Source organism: Ornithodoros turicata, chromosome 1 (genome assembly GCF_037126465.1).
Source record: "Ornithodoros turicata isolate Travis chromosome 1, ASM3712646v1, whole genome shotgun sequence".
Taxonomy (NCBI): domain Eukaryota; kingdom Metazoa; phylum Arthropoda; class Arachnida; order Ixodida; family Argasidae; genus Ornithodoros; species Ornithodoros turicata.
This window is the reverse complement of record NC_088201.1, coordinates 23,262,557-23,281,808: the sequence shown is the minus strand read 5'-3', so window position 1 is coordinate 23,281,808 and position 19,252 is coordinate 23,262,557.

The window sequence follows — 19,252 nt, the reverse complement described above, 5'->3', positions numbered from 1 at the left end:
TTATTTTCCTGAGAAGCTTGGTGCACCTCGAAGAACTCACTAGCACAAAGACTAATTTTTATTAGCGCGTTTTCCGGAACGATGGTGATTGTCGTCTCACTCTCTCTTTCTTTTATCTTCTTCTTTTTTTTTTTTTTTTTTGTGGGTGTGTAAATGACAAGTTTATACGATTATTGACGAACATAGATTACTTCGGGCTTTTTTTTTTTTGCACTTTTCGTTTACGTTGTTGAGTGCTGCGCCGCTGAGTCTATACCGAACACGTACAGGGGATATCCCTTCCGCGCGGTGGTGGTCATTAATGGTGGTTTTTCAATACATTAACAGTGTTCCTTCTCTAGAAAGCACCATATCGACATTGTAGAGCAACCTGTTTTATGAGGCCAAACACCACGTGACCTGGTCACGTGACGACCACATAAAACTACGGCACAATGCCCCAGATGCAGACAATTGTTTTTGCTGGAACGATCAGTGTCTGCCATTGGAAATTTATCTCTCTCTTATTTGTGACTTTTACTTTTCAATTTAGCTTGACTTCATACTGAACATGCAAAAAAAAGAAAAGCATCTAAGCTATTTTGCTTTCAGAACCTCGCTGATAATCTTTGCCAGTTTTTGATAGAGATGCTTGATGACCGGTCGCGGAAAGCTCCTCCTGACAAGGCTGCATGGTATCGCCGCTGAACAATTGAGATGCTGCGGCCCGTTCGGAGCAGACCTACAATGCTGACACGCGTTATTAGAGGCATTAGAGGTGTCTAATGATTCGACCGCTTCCCTTTCCTCCGCGTCCTCGCATCCTGGGCGTGTATAGAGCGTCCCACACAACGGCCGCGGAGGCCACCTGCGGTTGCCACCAAAACAACAAAGAAAGCACGAAGCCCAGTCGGTGGCTGTGGGGCCAATTAGACTCCCTTTCGCGCATGCCTTTCAAAAATTCCTCATGAGTCGTGGCCGCCTTTGGATGATCGCGCATCGTATTGCCGTGGTTGTCGGCGGGAAAACAAGTTTGTTTGTCCAAAGCCGTTGACGCGTCGAGTTGGTCCGCCGTCGTTTATGCATACGTTTTGTAAACTGTAGGCGCCGTTATTTCTACAAGGCGGCACTCACACTGACAGTATTTGTCGTTTTCTTGTTTTTTTTTTTCCTTAGGAATACTCGCGGCTAATGGGGACTTGGGTATTTTGAAATGGTTTCAGGTCATTTGTAAAGGTGCTCCACGAAAGGGGTTTCACAAACAGAGGATTCATAGGAATTACCGCTTGGGAATAATTCTGGTAAAGAGAGTACATACGTGAGCAAATCATCGAGTCCATTCGGAACTAAGCAACACTGCGCTTGCAGATACAGTGTAGGAACGGGAGACGAGGCGTTTCCGAAATATAACACGGTAACAAAATAACTCCCCAAGACAGTCCCGCACTGAAAGCCCTGACGTCGCCCTTCCCTCTGTGAACTAGCTTTTTGCTTGTTTCGTTTTGTTCATCACCTCAGAATCATCGGAGATCCAGAATCGCAAGCACCAGGGGGGGGGGGGGGGGGGGGGGCGTCATTATTACATTTACCTTGTAGCAGCTGTGCCAACATGTGTCTAAAGTCTAAAGTTGGAAAACCAAAGACCCCCCCCCCCCCCAAGGGGTGTACAGGGATGCCTGGCAGGGGGTGTCGCAAAACATTTGGGGGGGGGGAGGCTGTAGAGGGTGCTTCGGATAAATCACTGAAGGGGACACAGCATAATTGAATAACGTAAAGTAACGAGACATATTACATATCCTCAAGATTTAAGGGGCAATTACTCTCGAACTAACGCATAGAAGTGAAGGACGGCAGTCGATGAAAAGGCCAGTGTGGGTTTGGTTAAGTTGCGCTACCACGTTACGCCAAGGGGGAAGATTAGATGGAAGGAGGCATGGGAAGTGGCGGGCACAGAAAAGGAGATGCGCGCTACACTATGTTTGGGATTTCGTGTTCTAATTTCGGGCACGTTCTTTTGTTTTTCGCTGGAGATCGAAGAAGGGTCTTCGTGTGGTGTTTTCGGATCACATCAGCTAGTTAGTGGTTCTTCCTTTCGATTGGGGAGCGACGGAGCCACAAGCAAGCCCAGTGCGCGTAATGAGGAAGAGGACGTTTTAATCAGCTTAGTTCGCCAATATATTACGTGCCCCCCCCCCCCCCCGGCTGAAGAAGAAGAAGATATTATGTGATGCACAATTAGCACTCAGCCAGGGATCCCTGGGCTTCGAGGGACCCTTTCAGTAGCTTTGGCAGCGCGTGCCGAATGCATTGCCAAAGCTACTGGAAGGGTCCCTCGAAGCACAGGGATCCCTCAGGGCTGAGTGAGAATACGGCGAATCATCTCTTCTGTTTGCAGCCGACAACTCGCTAATCTACAAGCATATCAAAGTATAAAGGAGTGCAGTTGGATGTCTACGTAGGTACGTGTTGACGTCTGCACGATATCACGATGGTCATACATATGTGACCTGCGGTACGCGTTCGACTTCATTCGGTTTAATTGATGCATAAATATAAGATGCACTAATATTTCACAACTTTAAACCATAAATCTTCGTATATCACAGCGCCTTTGGGTCCGTTTGGAGCGAATCAATGTGCTAGCTACAAAGGCGGCCATGTTCGCGTTTGGTTAGCCACGCGACTGATCAGCAGTGTTGAGTGTGAGGCTTTGAACGGAAGGGCACGAATTCACCGTAGATATGTGACACCAAACTGATGCTGGGTACGGGTATGCGGGCCTTTGCGGAAGGGCGGGCCTTGTAACAGTGAGGGAATGCAGCTGTAACAGAGGTAATTCAATATTTTTGATAAGATACAATCGTATGTAAAATGATGCTGACGATGATTACGCAAGCAGAAGAAAATAACAGTGCGTGGAGAAACCAGCGACAGGAACAGCAGTCTTGCTTCGCTGTCGCGGGCGAACAAGTGTTCTGATAAGAGTCGGTACCCTTTAACACCTTAGCAGCGTAAAAAGCTGTCAACTTGGCATCCCATGTAATCTGTTTTCTCGAATCAATTTTGAAGCGAGCTGAATTCCACCATTCCCGAAGTTCAAAGACATCGAGCAGAAAAATTTTCCCTGGGGCCGCGATTCAAACGAAAACAGCCTCCGGGTGAATGCACCGTGCGGCTCAAGGACGGCCTAGAGACGCTGCAACGGCGTGCTGATGACATGCAGTTTTCCGGCCTGCAACAACAAAGCCAGCAGCAATGGACTCCCCTATCAACTGTGGCGGACTACGCAAGCTTTTTTTCCCTACTGCCGTTTTGTCTGAGTTCCGGCAAGGAGTAGTAGCGTCTGAGAAATGACTCTGTAGTAGCACGTGTCTCTTTGGTTTTGAAATCCGACTGTGAACTCGTTTGCGATTGTGCTTGTGCATTGTGCAACCCTGTAGATGCCAATGTCGCGAACGCTGTCAGCGACAACAACCCTGCTCATGCTGCGTCAATTTTTGGGGAGCCAGTGCCTCCGTGTCATCGTCCTGGATGTTAATGCGAATTTTTAGAATTACCAATTGGAAATGCGTGCCATTCGATTCTCCTTCACTGAAATACAACTGTGCGCGATGCATAATTGGTGGATGAATTTAGTGAGAGCTGCATAACATACCACATCGTGGTGTCAACTATATCCGCTCGCTACATCATCCTGAATGTTCACCCCTCACTGGGGATCACAATGCAGAGTATCCCTAATAGAATGGACTGCTTTAAAGCATGGGTGTTCGACGAAATGGCACTCTGCGCCAAGGTGACGCTGCCTTATAATACACGGTGTTCAACGGGTGTCCGATCTTTCAGAATAGTTGTCAGAAGGGCTAACCGTAAGCTTCAGGACGTCAACAAGGGACGAACTGTCATATGCGTCTTCGAGTAGCCGCGACTGATTTCGTAATCATTTGAGGGGAGAAACTACGCGTGCCTTGAAAAATCTCTCAGCTCTGCTCTTTATCACCATCATTGCTAGAACAGTGCCGAGCGTCGCCAAAGATGCCAGTGGTTCACGAAAACTCTTTTAACGAAGAAACTGATGTGGTTCATTAGGGCATCCATGTATAGAGTTATAAACGAGCTGTACCTGTGTGAACTGAACATTGAACAGTGAACTCTACATTGAATCAATATGAATGCTGTAATCCCCGCATATTCGATGTGGAAGGTTGACCATTTAACGGGGCAGCTGTAATGAGTTCTAGTGGGCATAGAGTCATTCTAGGAAAGCGACGCTCATTATCTCATCAGGAGCTTGAGAAAACAAATAGACGTCGAAAGGCAAAACCGTCGCGGGAGGTAGCGCGCCAGGTAGCCGACGTTTCGGGGGAAGTCATAATTGCAGAGGCCTGTCCTGCCGCAACTGTTTGCGTTGAAGGGTCTAAGGTCAAAGGGGTCACACGTTATCCAAGGCGAACAGGATGGGGCGTAATGGCATCCTCAATGAGAGCCCACCGGACCCCCGTCGTGGCTGGTGATCCGCGGTGGACCGGATGAAGTTGCCGAGGGAGGAACGTAAGCAGGACGCGGTTAGATCAGTCAATCGGATTTGCATCAGCTACAACCGCCCCCTACTCCCCATTGTGTCGGTGTTTGTGGAGGGTACGCGTGAGCATGACGTGCTTTGGGGATGTCTGTGTCGGGATTTTGGTCTTCATGCTGCTGTTTGCAGAAAGGGCTGGAGGTGATAGAAAGCATATATAGTAACACACAGAAAGGGCAGTAACGATGGCCGCGCATCAAAATTTGATTTCCTGGTTTTCAGTATTTGCTGAAGAATGCCGAAAAACACGGACTTTTTCCAACTGGATCTGAAGTTGGGAACTGTATTCCGAATTATCTTCAAAAAGACTTTGGAGTATATTCTTTACGCTTGCCCAGAGTACTGTTATCCCCATAGGTTTTGGGCTTGCATGCTCGAATGTGGCCATAAGCATGAAATTGTCAAAATCATAGCCAAAATCGTCCTTGCCATACCAGTTTCTAGTGCAAAGGTACGAGGGGCGTCCCATAAGTTGTTGGCATGAGCCAGAAGGAGGTGGCCGAGGGAAATGAACTGATGTTACTTTTCAAAATGGCCCCGCCAACGTCCACACACTTTGTCCAACGATGCTGCAGTGCTTAGATCCGCCTGGGTGGGGGGTTGGGGGAATCGGAAGTTTGGTCCTCCAAGAAAAGGATTACGGTGTCAGTGGCGTCAGAACCGCTGGGAAAGTGAATAGAGGAGTTCCTTTATAATCTTGGGCTGGTCTTGGGGAACAGATGGAATACGATGGGGCGAGCTCTGGCGAGTAGGGTGTATATGGGACCACAGATATAAAGCCGCGCACACTTTCGATAAGGTCACGCACCTAGACCGGCTACCATGCATTTTCAATGGGGGAGCTTTTCTCTTCTTCGCTCTTTCGGTAACGTCACACCTATCCATCGCCAACAGCGACAGTGGGGCCAGGTGCGTGACGTCAATTGAAAGAGTTCGCAGGGCTTCTGTTATCTAGGTGGCATTGCCTGTGGCCACCGATCTGCCCTCAAAGGAAGATTAAGAAACATATGAATTCTTGACGTGTCATGGTAATGTAGCAAGCCTGAAGTGTCAATAAAATGAGTCTACTCTACGTACTACTTTCTCTCTCTCTTTTGTTTCCTTCTTTCAGCACGAACCGGCAATACAGCGCGTATGCACCACCCGGCTCCACAACAAGAACCGCGCCCCTGTCGTTGTTTGGCGTCTATTTTATAGTTATTACGGTCTTCTTTTTTTTTTTTTCTTTTCTGTGATTCCTCCATGATGTGGTCAACGCGGCCCAGATAGGGTCAACACGGCCCGCGATTTGTCTTTGAGGTTTATGGTTTACAAAGTAATGAGACTGAACGCATATGTCGAAAGTCTGGCAACATTGTAACTGTACGCCTCCTATACCAGCCGACACGCACATTCGCACTTGATGCTGAGTGCAAGTTTCAATCCGATAATGTCAACACTCCTGACTTGACAGCGAATTGTGTAGCAGCGTCGCGTTAAGTGGCGTCACATTCAGTGAGGTCACGCGGAACGCGATGCCCTCCTGTCTCGCTTTTTACACTTTACTGGCTTTGCACTGAAGCTGTCAGTTGGCGAAGTTTTCAGCCTGACAAGAGGACATCACTTTCCTGACATCACGTGACCTTCTGACGCAACTTCCTCAAACATTACCTCATCTACAGACTACACACTGTTGATGTGGTCATAATAACACCAAAACTGCTGGCCCGTGCTGGTATGACGACGTTTGAGTTATAAGCTTGTGTTATGTTATTGTGCGACTTAACCTTAGTTCTCGTCTAATTTCTGGAAGTGTGAATCAGTGTCATACTCTAATCTAATACGGTGAATGTATTGGCTGATACTCAGTCTTCAATAGAGGTTAGTAAAACATATTTGCGACACATTTTTCATAAGATCTCTCATTTTCGCTACATCTGCTAGGAAGATTAGGGCTCAGGGCCCTGCCCCTACCGTTCATAGTCTGTGATGATTTTAATGCCCATAATGTAGGGTAGTGCCCACTCTGACGCAAGAGGCCAGATTATCTAAAGGTACCTTGAGGACGTCGGAGCAGTGTGTGTAAATGACGGATCCCCCACCTTCTTTCGTGACCCAGCTTATAAAAGTATTCTCTACCTTTTGATTCCGAAGATCAAGCGCGGTATGCATCCACTGTATGAGGAACACCGAGCCCATGGGAAGCGACCATTTGAAAGTGTTGATTTCCCATTGTCTTACAGCTGGACGAGTTCATAGGGGGCGTGTGTCGGATTGGAATTTCTTTATTGCACAAGCGGGAACTACAGTGCATGCACTGTAGACATAGACACTTCAAAACTACACTCGTAAGTGAATGTCGAATACTAACGTCTTCGTATTATATCCGTCATCGTGCAGAGAGGCGTTTCCGTAGAACTGGAGACATTCGAGACTATAGAGAGACTTTAGGACTAGGACATTATTAGACGACATTTAGACAAGTTATCCCGCGAAGCTTAGAAGAGTTCTTGCGAAACCCTTAACCCGCATACATCGGCTATGTGGCAACTTGTAAACCCCTTAGAGACGCCAGTCAATCAGCTGGTTCCATTCTGTGGATTATCCATGCATCAGGATATATTGGAGGCTACTGCTTGCGAGGAACGTTGTAAGTTGTTGCTTCAACCATCAGCTGCATCGTCAACCATTCAGTACCAGCTGTCAGCGCAGTCAGCACACCGGGACACGGACTTTACCAGAGGTGCAGCCGATCCGGGGTGTTGGACAGATTTCAGTATTCAGGAGCTAGAAAGGACGCGACTCTAGCGCCCCCGCCGCAGATCAGCACCAGAGTCCCGTTGCCCTAGAGTCCTGTTACAATTATTGGACAACCTATGGAATTTGGGTACCGTACCTGAATTTTGCGTTTCCATCCTTTTGCGTTTTCATCATCTCATCATCAGATTGAACTTTCTGTATTAAGTGTACTGGGGTAGCCAGTTTGACTTCGTCGAAACTTACATCCCCATTTTTTTCTTTATTCACATCACATCACATCTCATCACCTGAATTTTGGAAAATGTCCCAAGCAATAACAATACTGAAAACCGGGAAGTCATCTTCCCAGTAGACTCCTTCCGTCCGATAAGCTTGTCTATAGTTGCTTGTGCAAACATATGGAGGGCCTGGTTCTATAACTCGAATAGAGTGGTCCTTGGAATCTCATAACCGTCTTCTCAAGGTGATCGCCGGTTTTAGGAGAGCATGATGCACGATGGATTGTGTATTAGACCTCGTTTCAACAGTTGAAGAGGACGGGAGGATGCCTGCAGCCGTATTTCTAGACCTAAAGAGAGCATGCGACACTGCTAGCCATGTTCATGTCTTGCAGGGACTATACTCGCTGGGAATAATGGGTGGAGCATTACGAACTGTGTTCGTGCGTACTAGTGTAGGGGAGAAACAGAGGTACAACATGACTGCTGGGTTACCCAAGGCGGTGTACTCCTACTCAGTCCCATACTATTTAATGTCATACTGGCAGCACTCCCATGCCTGTTACCACTGTGATCTTCGGGGAAGTAGTGGCCAGCGCTCTGTGCACGTCTCCAGAATGCACTTGATACTGTGGCGTGGACGACTGTTCTATTGGCAACGTCCTGTTGGAGTGAAGCTTGTTTCATGGTGCGCGGTAGTTATGACAGTGGCGCGTCGTCATTGTCCACGGGCTACCACAATGCAGTTACCTATGACCCAACGGGCAATGGCCATCTCGTATGACAAAAACAGTACGACTTCAAACAAACGACTTCCGGGTTTCCATATGCACATCAACGACTACGAAGAGGGCGTCATCACCGCTTTGTACACTCTAAAGTCTGTACCGCATAACGTACCTTATATGAAGCTGGACCCAGTAAATATTCTGTACACCAGTGAATCTTCGACACTGCATTATAAGGTACAGGTCTCAACAAAGTGGACCGCCTCGTACACAGAGTGTTTATTTTTGTCCGTGACAGATTTTTTTTTATAAAAAAAAGTTTTGGAAGATACACGCAGATACCGTTTTTACAGGTGGGTTTCGCGGCCAGGCTCACGTCCTGTCGGAAAGCGTACGTGATTAATTACCTAAAATTCCATTAATTAACTCTTTAACTAGATGCTTTCGGGCCAAAGTGAGACAGCAGAATGGGAGACAAGCATCGTTGGAAGCCATTCTGTTTTTAAATATCCCGGAACGAGCACGACGCGTTGAAATTGTTGTTTTGTGCTGCTCGTTTTGTCCTTTGTCCTTTGTCACTCCCACAAGCTCAGGGACGTGTTTTCAACGTCATTATACACGAGCTCGTTTGCATTTGACTTCCATGTTTAATTGAAATATTCGTTGCCGAGTTTTGCTACGCAAATGAGTCGAAACCAAAGGTGCGCTTCTCAGGAGCTCATGACCTTCGCCGCTGCCGGCTTCTCTGGGCCGGAAGGCGGTTGTGGCCAACAGAACTCCATTCATCATTCCTCCAAAGCACGTGGCCCTCCGACGTGGAATGCCAATCGCTCTTTTTGCGTTTGGGAAGCGTATTTTGGTTTCGGCTTATTTGTTTAGCAAAATTAGGCAATTTGTATTTCAATGTACGTGCTCACCTCGGCTTCACGCCTTCCCCTCCAGTGTAATGGCCGATCAGCAAGCCGTTTTCTGATGGCTTGTTTCGATCATGACTCTCCTTTCGAGCAGGTGTAAGACTTGCCTACAGGCAATCTTACTGACGTATGCTCATTGTCAAGCGGGAACAAACGAAGGTGTTCCCTCCCCACCGAGGATTTTTTTTTAATTCCGTGTTAGCACCGCGAAGCAACTGTGGCTATGAGCGACGTACAGACGTGGACAAATGGAGAGCTGACAGCAGGAAGGAGTGGGGGGTTAGTATGCGTCCTGGCACGACTTCAGGGGGAACTGTGCCGACATTCCTCAGGAAAGTCTTCGAAAAACCCAGGGAAAACCTCAGACAGCACCGCCGGTGACAGGATTCGATCCCGTGTCACCTCCCAGTCTCGGCGTGGAAAGCGTTCATCTTAACCACTATGCTACAAGAGCTGGTCCACCGAGGATTGAGTTAATATAAATACACTGTGCGAGAATTTGCGGTGCACCGCGCAGTTGCATAACCACGTCTTACTGTACCGTGGCTCTTTTTGTGAGGATCTCATGACTCTTCTGTTACTTCAGTATGAGTCGTGTTGTCTTGTCAGAGTGCGTAGGGGCATGACTTTGCCCGCATGAGCGTGGCCGCCTATACTGCAAGCAGTTCCATCACCGCCAACTTGAGGAATTATGTCCTTAGTGCAGTGCTTCCCAAACTGTGGATCGGGGACAGGTTGAGCGGGGGTTCGCGGAACAGCGCAGGAACTTGGAAAAAGGGACAACTACAGATTCCGCGGTTTGGGGCAAGGTTGGCAAGAAAGTACACACTCTTGAGTATGAAAGTCATGAGGATCCTTCTTCTCTTTTTCATAACATGCTTATGCGAACTTAGCTTACTGTGGTGGCGTCGATGAAAACAAAGTACAAGTCGCAACTCAACATTGAGCCGGAAGTGAGAGTTGGTGTGTCCAAACTCCACCCCCGTTTTGACAAACTGTGCTCTAACAAACAAGCTCACTTTAGCCATTAGGATTTTTTAGGGAATAGCAAGCCGGCGTGCTGCATGGCTGACCTTTCACCTTTTATCTTTCCTCTTCCTTTTTTTCTGCCAATAAGCCCCCCCCCGCCCAATTAGGAACAGCCATTCCTGTTGGCTTGTTTTTTTTGTTTTTTGTTTTTATGGTTACTAGCTCAGCGGATTCACTCCGACTTAAATGTCAAAACAAATTTCAGCGTCAATTGCTATGATGCGTCGATCAGCATGGGGTTGATTGTTTGGATTTCCTTCTTCTCTCGGAAACGACATAGAAATTGCCGATGGTCAGTGGTTACACGGACAGGCCTCCCCATAATGTTTGATGAGAAGGCGTAGCACTTTACACCACCATTTCCTTTTCTTCGGCGCTTAACTCATCGGCCCTTTCTTCAACGTAAACATGCTGTATTTGTCTTTCTATCATGGTAAGTTATGCGGATCTATACCAGTATACCAGCATCTTCACATTTACTACTGCTTTCCGCTCACCCATAATTTCGAGGAACATTAACAAAGAATGCTCCGGAGCTTCCTGCTATATAGGATCTGACGCTAAATCCACTGATTATATGCGAAGTCAACATCAGAACCATTCTGAACACCGCAAATGTTTGACCTGACAACGTGTACTGTCTACCCAAATTTCACTTCATTTCCGTTATCATACCTTAAAGGGACGGTCGCAGTCGATTTCGAAACTATAGTGTCATTTTATGCATCGTGGACCGCTGACCATGGTATCGAAAATCCCACGCGAAAGAGTGGCGTAGTTTGACTGTTATTCGACGAAATAGATGACAAGAGCAGACGCCGGATGTTGAGAGTATGCCGGAATTCCCTCTCTGGAAAAACGAGAAAACGTCACTCCCTAAGAACCAATGAGGGCGCGACCTTGAGAAAATGAATGCCGCGGGTGTGCGGGCGTCTCCTAGAGCCTACCCTAGATACAGTGGCTAGCCTAGACTTACGGACGGCGCCTTTCCTCCTCTGTGCGCCGTGCTTTCGCTCCTCCGCCTAGAGAGTGACGTCACGGCTCCCCAGCTTCTGTAGACGCGGAAGCAGTGCCGATCTTTAAAATACGTTTATTTAATATCTAAGCAATTTTTTGGACGAAAAAATTAGCAAGGTAGATTGTCGGCCGATGCCGAACTTAGTGGTGTCAGTTTCGTAGATGGGTTTCAAATTAAAATGTTTCCGTAAATTCAAGACGACGTTCAGGTGTCCTGCGCGGTGACAAGATAAGTTTGTGCTCAACACTTTAATGGCGAATTCGGGTGGTCATTTCATGGCAACACAGTCTGGCGCTCGAAAATTGCCCGAGCTGGACCACGCAACCGTTGCCACTCGAACATGAGTGCCGCATGAATCTAGCGGTTTTAGTCACTTGGATCACGCTAGGTAGCATCGCGGTCGCCCGTCTTCGGGTTCTGTCGTCTGCTAATCCACGTGAACTTCGACGTGCGGCCAATGAGGGCACTCGCTACCGTTGCAGTGCGGATGTGACGACATGGGATGTAGCTGGGCAACCCGCTGCTTGATCGTTTCGAGACCGGGCGAAAAAAGTGCTAGCTGGCAAATCCCGTGCGCTCGAAAAGCGCCACGCCAACATGCGAGACGATGCGAGTTGCCACGGAATGACCACCACGAATTCGCGATAACACTGATTGTAATGCCGGAAATTCGAGGGCGATGGGCGCGCTACCCCGTGGGCAAATTCTTTTATCTTGTATTTGATAAGAATGAGTAGTGTATAATCTGAAATCAATAAGGAGTAGTTCGGCTGTATGTTAAATAGAATCCACCCGACGTAATGCAGGCGTATGGCAGTTCAAAAGTGGCCAAATCGTCGGTGCGTCCGCGAACGAAAGAGCAAGTGTTTGCGGTGCAGCAACAGCAAAGGTGCCTAGGATCATATCGACATACCACAGAAGAGGGACCCAAATAAGAGAAACCACCGTAGCAAGAGGAAGCTTTTAGAAAGGGACGTCCGGGTGCCGACAAATTTATCCAGAAGACATGAAACCACAGCAGCCCTAATCAGTGCAGAATTCAATACGCACGTCGGCGCAATACGCATTTCTCTGAAGTTGATCATGCATATTAATAATTTTCAATCTTATATTTATTCTCACTCTGATTATCGTCTTCGAAGACCTCTGCATTGTAACGACCGATTTGTGAAGAAAATAATATTAATTCAAGCTGCTTGAATGTGTTGCACTGTTCTATTCTGCACAGTGCATTACCGAAGTAAAGCGACTAAACACAATTACTCGTCACCCCAAAGGAAAAGTACGCAAACTAGATATGTTGCTGGGCTAGTAAATAAGCAGAGTAACGAGGTGTCGATACCACAGCGGGAAGTGAGTTACTCTTACGTTAGTGACATTTCAGGGAGATAAAGGAGCAAAATCAACATTGAATTTAATTGAATCATTGAGAAAAAGAAAAAAAGAAAGGAATTGAACGCGTCACCCGACGAATTCTGCTACTCGATCCTAGGCTGAACCCCCCTCCCCACCCTAACATTGCCCCTTTGCTCCCATCAAGCCTATTGCTTCCCGAACTACTGCAAGTGCGACGAAAACACGATGACGACAAATTAAAATGTAGAAACCTGAACAAGGCATTCGATAGCACACGCCTTGCACATGAGCCTTATGCACTGTCTCCATTGTGCATGGCTCACAATAAAGTTTACGTTTTTTTTTTAGTTTAGTTTTTAGTTTTAGTTTACAAATGACGACAACGCTGAATCTTCGCTTCTTGTGCTGCCCAAGGCTCAGCACGTTCATGATATCGAAATATCGATTGTCCAAACGTTCGAGGGCATTTTTTCAATTTAGCACTTTGCTGTGCGTGAGAATGTGTTCTGTGGTATATATATAGCCACCGTTGCAGGCACAATGAATAATTTGCCGTCTAACTTTGTTCAGACACTGTCGGAAATGAACATGAGTTTTATTTTATTTTTTTATTCAAACTTTTAACAAATCCGATCGCGTCCAACGCGAGCCGACTACCGACGCTGTTACTGACCAAGTGTTTGCGAACCTGACGGTTTGAACGAAGAAGTTTAGGGCCCGTTTGCACAGGAATCGTCCACCTAACATTAAGGGGAACCCTTAGTCGCAGCTTTAATAGTGCATTCTGCACTAAGTGTACGCCTTCATATGCCCGAGCCTTCAGCCTTGAAGGAAAGACGTAGAGGCAGATTTGTACGTATCTTGAGTATGTACTCACAATACTGTATCTTATATACTTTTCCCGGTATTTTGGTACTATACTCAATACTTTTTGCGACAAGTACTTTTAAGGTATTTAAAATACTTTTTTCAGTATTTGCTACTCAGTACCCAAATTACTTTCCTTACTCGTCCACCGGTGTCCAGCACCCCCCCCCCCCCCCCCCACCGTGCCCAGATTTTCAGCTTTGTTTTTTTTTTCTAATTCCTGCATCTGTCATTTATCCTCCTGTACAATCGGCTGGTCTCACGCTTGCCCTAAATAGCCCGACCCCTTCGTCAGAAAACGCTTCCTATTCGTATTGCCAGGTGAATCCCCAGGGGATTAGGTACAAGAGAATCCCGGCATTTATTTCCTTGGTCACCAAAGTAATAAACATGTACCATAGGTTGAAATACCCGAGCAAACATACAGGAGGCTAACGATGAAAGATGAAAGTCACTGAAAAGGTTAGCCAGCTGGAGGACGCGAACCCACATCTTCTGGGTTACCGATCCAGGGCTCTGCCAATTGAGCTAAGCTAACACGCCTTCTCAGCGACTTCCAGGGTGCGTCATCTGAAGGAACAAACCAGTCACTCTCTCTCACTCATCCTCTTTTCACTCTTACATTTTGCACACTCATACACACATTCATACGACAGGGATCGACGCAAGCGGCAAATGTTGAACATGAGAGAACTGATGTTTTGAGGCTGAGTTGCCTAAGAAATTAACGATGAAAGATGAAAGTCACTGAAAAGGTTAGCCAGCTGTAGGACTCAAACACACATCTTCTGGATTACCGGTAATCCAGAAGATGTGGGTTCGAGCCCTACATCTGGCTAACCTTTTCAGTGACTTTCATCTTTCATCGTTAATTTCTTAGGCAACTTGAGGCATTGTATGTGATTGTCCCTTCTATGTTGTTCCAGCCTCAGAACATCAGTTCTCTCACATACAGGAGGCATTACGAAGTTTTGGGTCAGAACATATCACCAAAGTTTTTACTTGAGTTCACCAATGTTCACCAAACATTACTTGACACATTTGTATGGCCACGTTCAGAATACGCGTTTCACTTACTGGTAATACTAAAGTACTTTAAAGCTTAAATCCTTCTTAGTGTATTTAGTACTCTACTCAAATTACTTTTTTTTAAATTTAGTTTTGAGTATTTTGTACTCTATTTTAAATACCTTTGACGTGGAGTATTTAGTATCTTATTTTAAGTAATTTTGCGCAGTATTTCGTACATGTCTGCGTAGAGGTATTTGAGAAATGAGGTCCTTTGAACAAGAGGCCATCCGCATGGTATAATCAGTATGATTCAGAATATCGTTCATATCGAAGCCTCGAAATCGAAACGAGTAATTTATGACAATGAAAAAATGGCTAAGAAGCAAGCGTGCTGGTGATTTATGGTGACGAGTTTGGAGTTGGGGGTAACCGTTTTTTGAAATGGAGATGCGTTACTATTTTTCCGCAAAGTTTAACTGTATTACGAAGGCTACCTCGTTACCACTGTCTAGTTAAGTACAGAACTGATTCTGATCGGCATGCTAGCCGCGTCACCCTACCTCCTTGGTCTCTTGTTTGAGACCATTATCGATGATGATGATGGTGGTGATGATAATGACAGAGAAAAGAAAAAAAGACAATTATCGAAATGATTACGTCATTAATGGTTTCTTCAGGATAAGCGTTCTTACAAGGTGGTCGTGCCTTACGGAACTCTGACAATGTGAGTCATGGGGCACGCCATAACAAACAACATATAATTGCTTGGGTGGGAACCGGAAACATCTGTTTGATGATCTCTATACATGGGATAACCCTTCGGTGACTAATGGGCGAAATGGCTGTTGCATTATACATTAAAAGGCACTGATATGAGTCAGCACACGCTCTGACCAAGCTCCGCATAATGGAACCGCTCTGAGCTTGAATCACAGCATGAGACAATGCCGTGTTTACATTCATTCGGTATTTATGCTTTGCTATTCCTTCTTTTTCTTTTCGTCACAACCGATCATACCGTATTTACGCCCCTTACCAGACGAAACTAAGGGAAGCTGTGACAAAGATGTGCGATGACATGATTTTACGTTGGTCGGTCGGCGGCGTGTTATTGCCGAGCGCTTTGCCTGCTGATGTGAAACATGCGTCCTGGGCCACGCATTAGCCTTGCAACGTCTGAGGAAAGCCCAGGGGAAACACCCGGAGAGCCGGCGCTGGGATTTCAACCCGGGTCCCCTCCCGGTCTCGACGTGATAAGCGATCATCCTAGCCACTGAGACACGGGAGCTGAGTAACCGTTTTCCGACATCAGTTGCGAACACGTTCGTCTAATGTCCCGCTCTTTCGGGGTAACCAAGGTCGTGCTGAAGGTTGGGAGGTGGTGGGTTCGAATCCTGCCACCGGCTGTGCTGTTTGAGGGTTTCCGTGGGTTTTCCGAAGACTTTCGAGACAAATGTCGGCACAGTTTCCCCTGAAGTCTGCCCAGGAGGCATATAGTAACCCCCCTGCTCCCCACTCCTTCCTGCTGTAATCTCTCCATCTGTACGCCGCTCATAGCCACAGTTGGTTCGCGGCGCTAACACGCAAAAAAAGAGAGAGAGAGAACACGTCCGTCTAATGGCGCCACAGTTGCGATTTCAAACTCGATTGAGAACGCAAATACTGTGGACACACGTTAGTTGCTCAGACACGCCATCGACCGCGGCGGATGACGTTGAGACCGAGATTTTAGCGCACGTTAAAGAACTTAGTTGGCCGAAACTAATCAAAGACCGACCACTGTGGCGTCGTTCACAACTGTCTTGTGACCTATGACTCCTAATTATTGCCATAAAGCGTTTACGAGTGTTTATAGCCAACAACCCTTGGCACGACCTCTCCTGTCCGTCCGAGCTTTGTGGCAACCTTGTTGCACACGCTGCGCTTATAATTAAGAATAAGCTTTCAATTCTAGTTTTGTAACCCATGAAAGTTGTTGCGCTCCATCATGGAATGCTTGATGTCATCCGGTTGGCTGTCGAGCGAATGGCAGGTCGCCCTCCAGAATTTTAAGGGAAAAAAAAAAGGCTTTATCGGCAAGAAGAAAGCACGTTTTACGATGCTGTCGAAACGGAAAGCGTAAAAGCGCGTCAAAAATTGAGGCCATGGCTAAGGTCACTGCGCTACAGAAAATAAGGTATGAATCGTCTTCTTCCATGCAGCCTGCATGTCATAACGAGTTAGGTGTGTTTCTGCTAGCGGTAAGACAGCGTACTCCACGGCATGCAAGTATATGAAAGTTCAATTCACGTTCAGCAATAGCTTGAGGGAAAACGGGATCAGCGCGTCTTGAAATGAAAGTCTGTCCTAGACATCTCACGCACGTGAGTTTCAGCTCAGGAGGTCTCGGGGTAACTGAAGCACGCGCACACCCAGTCATTTTCTAGTCCACTACGCTACGCACCGCGTTTCCGATGGAATGCTGTTCGAAGGGGGAAGAGAAAGAACACGGATCCCGTGCGCAGCTGCGAAGTCACGACTGCGATGCCTGTGAGAAACAAAATAAAGCTCACAAAAAGGTAGTGTGGATGATCTTCGTGAACCAACTCTCCTCACCGCTGGATTTTTTTACGCAGTTCTTGGGGAAGAGCGAAAACCGGAATGGAGAACTCAACAATCGCAAGGAGAAGTACAAAGATAGGAAAGACTGAAACACACCTGCTTAATTCGTTGAAGCTCTTCGCGGCGTTGGGGTATTTCTCTGCGCAGGAATTTTCAAACTGTCCTCTTCTTTCCCACAGGTATACGAGACGGATGTGATGGTTGCATCGCGAGAGAGACTAAATACGCGCCGCCGTTCACCGTTTCATCAAGCTTGGCTGCTGTTTGGGAGTCTGATCCAATACAGTTTTTGATCATTTCCGTGGAAGACAAAACAAATGTGCTGCATGTAGGCAAACCGCTCACCAGGACACAAGTGCGCCAACTAAAAGAAACCTTCTTAGACAAGATGGCGTAGACGCAGGCAAGCTGGTGGATCATATCCATAAGAGAGCCTGGGCTTGGGCAACGAAGAAACACGACACGTCTTCTGTTTCTGTGTGTCGTGTTCCTTCGTTCTCCAAGCTCAGGCTTTTTGTTCATGTTCTTAAAGAGAACCCCGAATGCCACAACATTGGCGATTGCACGATATAATTTGTAAATTACTAACATGGCAGCGGCGAGGAACAGGACAAAGATGGGAAGAGCGCACAAACACTCTCTTCTTTGTCTCTGGTCGTTGGTCATTGACAATTGAATGCCAGGACACATTGAAGACAGGTCGCAGCCAGACACGCTCGCATACGCTACAAACAAGCAATAGCAGCACAGAGCAGGATAGCGAGTGAGGATGTGTTTGGCTGTGACAAGTCTTCAAAGTGTGTTAGCACTTATACCCCAGTCAGACGGACTAATTTAGTGTCACTTTCAGCGAGTGACACTTGCACTTAGTGTCATTCCTATGCTGTCACTCGACATCTTTTAGTGACACTGGGCAGAAAGTGCACTAACGATTTAGTGAGTTCCCCAAACTCACTTCACTTGTCTTCGGCGGACACTTCTTCGGCGGACACTGTAGCCTCGACGGCAGGCTTTGTGGCACAGGTAAAAATATTGAAAAAATGCGAGGGGTCCCGACATCACAATATTTTTAAACAAGTATTTTCAACGGCGTGTTTATTTCATTTAAGTACAGTGTGAGACGGTGCAAAAAACAAAACAAAAAAAAACATGTCATTACTCTCGTTAACAGCCTGTGAGAACTTCGCGTTCTCAGCAATCCAGCAGCGGCCATTTTTGTTGTGGCACATGTTTGAGGCCAATTTGTTTAATGTTGGAAGAAAATTAACAGGAAGTGTTTCTAAATCAAAGAAAACATTCTGAGGAGGGTATTGTGGCGCACGCCTGGAAATTTTGCCGCTGTTTATTCTTATTTATCGTAATTGCCATCACTACCTAAGTGACACTTACTTAAGCCGTGTAGCAAGCACGTAGTGAAAGCGACATTCGCTGGTTGGAGTGCACTACGTGAAAATGACACTAAATCATCTCGTGTGACAGGAGTATAAATTGTCGATGGTTCAGTGTCACCGACAAGCCGTATATTGTTCGTCTTAGCCCTGTTACTTAGGGCTATTTTATTATGCACCAACTTGCCCAATTTGTCACTTTGTTGTAAATGACTATTCATTTTCGATAAACATAATCACATATTGTTTGGTCAAGTTGAGTTGTTGGTATGTTGCGACTACCAAACATTTGTGGGAACTGGCATTAACTGGAACACGACACACAGCAGAGGGCCACGGGGATGATCCACAAGAGGCCAACAACGAAACAGCGCAGAAGCATGCTTCAGCTTTCCCCCTTCTCCGTGTACTTGATGACCCGTGCAAAGTCCGCTGACGCATGTACGGCACCTGAGACGCCCATTGATAGAGCTGTCGGCACCTCCACCCCAAGGCGTTCCTCACAATAAGATGCGGCTGCTTAACGTTCCCCCTAAGCAAGGTGCCACCTAGGCTCCTTGGGGACAAGCCATGAGTCGCCTTAATGAGTTAATCGGCCGTCCATGGTGTAGTCTGGTCTAGGCGGCGCCCGACGCCAGTGAGTGGCTGTCGCCAGCATCTGCTTTTCTGCCGCGCTGTTCACCCACGAGTTTTCGCTACTTACTCTGTCTTTCTACTCGACAGCGCACTCCTTCGCATTTCTCCTTCAACACTAGACCACTATCGACCGCAACTTTGTATACTATGTCTTGCCTTCACTGAAATCGTTAGACCAGCAGACCTGCG